Raw genomic sequence first — 4,671 nt, 5'->3', positions numbered from 1 at the left:
GCTGATTTTTTGATTTATTGTAGAGATGAGGTCTCGCTGCCCAGGCGGGTCTCGAACGTACAGGCTCAGGCAATCCACTCACCTCAGCCTCCCAAAGGCGCGGACTTTTTTATTTTTTTAAGAGAAAGATGAATCAGAGACCATATTGAAGGCAGGGAATTAGGCCAGTTAATAGCCAAGCAAAAGATGAAGATGGCAATGATTATGGTGGTGTAGCAATGATTTGGGTAGGAACTCTTCAAATAAAATATAGTCAGCCCTTCGTATCTTTGGGGAATGGGTTCCAGAACCCCCTTTTGAATATCAAAATCCTAGCATACTCAAGTCTCATTAGCCCTGTAAAAGCCAATGATAGCAAAAGTTGGCCCCCCCCACAGCCCTGGGTTTTGCATCCTGTAATACTGTGTCTTCAGTCCGGTTTAGTTGTGGAAGAGGAACTCGTAGGTACAGAGTTGACCCTGTTTATTGAAAAAAATTCACGTACAATTGGACTCACACAGTTGAAATTCATGTTGCTCAATAATTAGTTCCAGCTACTTGGAAGGCTGAGGCAGAAGGATGGCCAGGTCTAGGTTGCTGTGGCCATGAACGTGTCACTGCACTCCAGCCTGAGTGACAGAGTGAGATTCCAATGTCAAAAAAAAAAAAAAAAATAGCATTAATCAAATGAATACTAGCATCACAGGCAGGACAAAGAAAATGGCAGAAGCATGGTTGAGCAAGCGTCATACTACACATTGCTACCTTAATTCAACTTTGAAAAGTAATATAGATAACATCTCCTAAAATGTGTATACACTTTGGTACCCCCTGTATAGCAAAGTCTTCTCCTACTGAAGTCATAGAAAACAATGAGATGGGAAGCTTGTGATTGATCATTTAGTTGAATTCTCTCATTAAATATAAGAAAACCAAGACCCAGAGATTAAACATTTGCAGGAGAGGATCACCTCAACAATGGCAGGGCTAAGGCAGGAATTCTGATGCCCGACTTGAAGTCGGGGCTTTCCTTCTCTACACTCTAACGGCTTCCCAAGAAAGGCACCAAAGTAAATCAATGGGATGTGTATGATTATCAAAAGGAGGAACCTTAAAAGTTCTTTGAAACTACAAAGAACATTTTTAAAAGCCAAGCACCTGCTTTATTATTAGGGGTTGGTCATTTTCCCAGATGAACTGACCAGAAAATCTATGCCAATATCAGCAACCACTCTTCACATATTCACTTTCCAAAAATAATGTTGGACTCCAGTCTGGTTTCATGGTACAGGTATCCAAGTACATGTGATTTATATTGTTATTACTTTCTTATTTAAAAATTAGAAACAGAAATACCAGTTTATTTAGGATTAGTAAGAAGATATCTTATAAAGAAAATGAAGTATGGTGGGTTTGTGACAGGCTATTTTATACTGTTTATCAAATGATATAAAAATTCATAGGGAACCTCTTTAAGTGCTAGGAAAACAATTAAATTACTAATCTCATAATACTTAACAAGTATCTTCCTGAATAAGCAATAACTCATGTATTTATTATTTATTTTGAGTTTTAAAAATTTTATTTTAGATTCAAGGGAATTTTGAGTATTTAATAAGGTAAAAAGTAGTTTGAAGGAGTTCTTATTGGGTTCGTATGTAATATAATAAAAGCAATAAGCACATTAATGGTTTTCTAGAAGGTTTATTATGGATACTGAGAAAGTCTCCTCATCTCCCACTTCCACCGCCCCAAATAAAAGAGGCAACATTTTTGCACATAAAACCTGGACACACTTGGTACAAAATTTGAGTCTTTGAAAAAAAAAGTTAATGGAAAATGTCAGTAAAAATTTATTTTGAAAATAATATTAATCAGAAATAAGAACATCATATGTAACACTTGTTAGAAGTTAAAAGGTTTTGTTATATATAACTATATATACATATTTTGGGTTTAAAACTTGTCAATAGCTATGTGAGAATATAGAAGATCATAATTTATTAAAATAGGTATTCTATTAATCATATACTTTTGACTTATCAACATATGCAAATGTTTCTCAAAAGCATTTTAACATGTGCAGGTAAAAAAAAGCATTTTAAATACAAGGTATAACTATAAAGTCATGAGACCGATTAACCTTTTATGCTAACACAATACAATCTATACAGTCAAATGATGGTAATGCTTTAAGGTAATGATCACAAATCTTAGCTAAGAGTGCTACAATGGTTTAAGGCAATTTTGAAATGTCTCTTTTGTAACTACCTTCAAAATGATAGGAACTTTGTTATTTTATCATTCACTTGTTTTGGTCCCCAGTAGTATTCCAGCTGAATCATCCTTGACATTCACCAGTTCTAGGAATTTTTAAAAATCGTATCCATCATCTTTGAATGAAGGTTTGTTACTTATGAAGATATTCAAAGGAATGTTAATTCGGGTTCTGATAGTAATTCTGAAAGTTGAGCACTTACACACTTTTAAGATGTGTAAATTGTACTATGACTCACAACATAGATTTTTTTAATGCACTGCTATCATTTTGAAATAATGAGATTTTTAAAAAAGCAACAGTGACTCATAACACTGAAATAGGACTCTACAGTTCAAAATGATAAGAATATACTGTGTTACAAAACCCATAGTAGAGGACATCTTAAAAGTTTATAGCTGTTAGCTTTTAACTTATGCATGTAGGTCAGTAGCATGAATCCAACAAGTTGACAACCCTCCTTTAAATCTCTCTACATGAATCACTGTAGTTGAAATTATACTTAAGTGTCTGAAATAGGCTTTATTGTAAAATGTTATTAAGTAGCACCAATATTACTTGAAAGTAAGGTGAAATATTAATAGAAATACCGAATACAGGTTTCATTTCTAAATACATGAGAGAAAGCATCTCCTAGACAAAATACCAATTAGACATGAGTTATTTTAAGATCCAGTCAGCTAAACATCAGTCATAAGCCATTTCAGATTTTGACTGGAAAAGCTAGATGCGAAAGCTTTGGGTATTGCTCTTTTATAGTCTATCCCCAAAGAAGATATATAAATACTTACATAATCAAGACAGTGCAATCTCACCAGTCAAGTTACCTTGTGGGAGCTACTTTTCCTCATTCTATATATTAGTTCAACAAGATAACAAATATAATAAAATGCTTTAAAGCAATCTGATTAGAGCAACATTTACATTAAGTACAAAATATACAGTAAAATTTAACATCTTGTTAAATAGGTCTGTAGATTAACAATACATTAAAGGTACATATTTTCACGAATCTATTTTCACATTTATTTGCTTTATTATGTTTGATAGTAACTACAATCACTGTGTGCTTATCAATATACTGTTATTGCAAACTCTAGAATCTTTGTATGTTTTTTTCTCTAAGTATCCTTATGACTATATCTGAAAAGGTAATTTAAAAAGTGTTACTACCAGAGTGAAAAACAAACAAAGAAATCCCCATATTTTTATGAGCACTTGTGCACAAAACTATTGTAGTGTTTGGAGAAAACTGTCTCTTGATCATTATAAATTCATCATTACACAGTATATACTTTTGTACTAAAGCAAAAACTGCCTTTAAAAATTAAGTGTTGCCAACTTACTATATAATTCTAGTTATGAGATTAGAGATGAAATTCTTCACTTTTAATTAGAAAAACATTATTTGAAAAAATCTGCCAATAAACATGTCTAAATGTGGTTGCTCATCTTAGTTTTCTTAATTAGAACAGTTGGGAAATGAACAGAACAATAGTGCTTTTGTGTTACAACAACAAGGAAGCATTACAACATCCAAATCTCCAGACCTGGGGTTTAAGTGCTCAGTCGCGGCTCAGTTGCAGACTGACAGAAGAGAAGCTTCGTCCTATGCTTGTACACAATGGGGCGATGAGCACATCTGTCACACTCTTCCATATTGTCTGCACTGAAGGCAGAACCATTAGGCAGGTCTTCACAAAAGGCATTACAATCCTGGAATGGAGGAAGAGAGATGTGTAAGGATTGTTATTGTTACCAAATAACATTGCTGACTCTTGTACATGAACGAAAAGATACACTAATGACCTAATTATATTTGGTTGAACATTTGAAGCAAAGAAACGAACAATGACCACCACAGTGATAAGATACACAAAAGATACATTGCTTAAAAAAATGAAGAGGAATGTAGATGATAAATATTAATATTCTTTCTACTAGTGGCATGCTATCTGAAACATTAAAACAAAAAATATACAAAACTGTATATTTATCTACCTGACCTCTATCCCTAAACATTAACTTGTCTAACTCTTCATATTTTCCTGAGGCTTTACTTCCTTTTAGCCTTTCCTGTTGCCTGTTCCATGTCCCTTCCCCTGGACCAGGATAGGTTGGTTGGATACTTCCTCTTTGTGTTTCTAAAGTACTTAAACAAACTTTTTTTTTTTTGAGTTGGAGTCTCACTCCCATCGCCCAGACTGGAGTACAGTGGCACGCTCACGGCCACCCCAGCGTCTACCAGCTGGGCTCAGGAGATCCTTCTGCCTCAGCCTTCCAAGCAGCCAGAACTTTAGGCGTACGCTACCATGCCCAGCCAATTTTTTATTTATTGTAGAGATGAGGTCTTGCCAGTTGCTGGACTGGTCTTGAACCTGCTGTTTCAGGCAATCCACTCACCTGAGCCTCCC

The 4,671-nt window shown here is 34.7% G+C and overlaps 1 protein-coding gene across 1 annotated transcript in view; it reads right to left on the bottom strand.

Annotated features, from left to right (window-relative positions):
- CAV1 (caveolin 1) overlaps positions 1 to 3,986 on the bottom strand; it is a 68,067-nt gene extending 64,081 nt beyond the window's left edge. The window contains exon 1 of the mRNA XM_021716725.1: positions 3,808 to 3,986. The gene's annotated coding sequence lies outside the window, so the exon portion shown is untranslated. The remainder of the gene's footprint in view (positions 1 to 3,807) is intronic.
- Positions 3,987 to 4,671: the final 685 nt, after the last annotated feature.

This window comes from Carlito syrichta, unplaced genomic scaffold, assembly GCF_000164805.1.
Source record: "Carlito syrichta isolate Samal-C Ts95f unplaced genomic scaffold, Tarsius_syrichta-2.0.1 Scaffold308881, whole genome shotgun sequence".
NCBI classification, from domain to species: Eukaryota; Metazoa; Chordata; class Mammalia; order Primates; family Tarsiidae; genus Carlito; species Carlito syrichta.
This window is presented reverse-complemented; position numbering and strand designations above follow the sequence as displayed.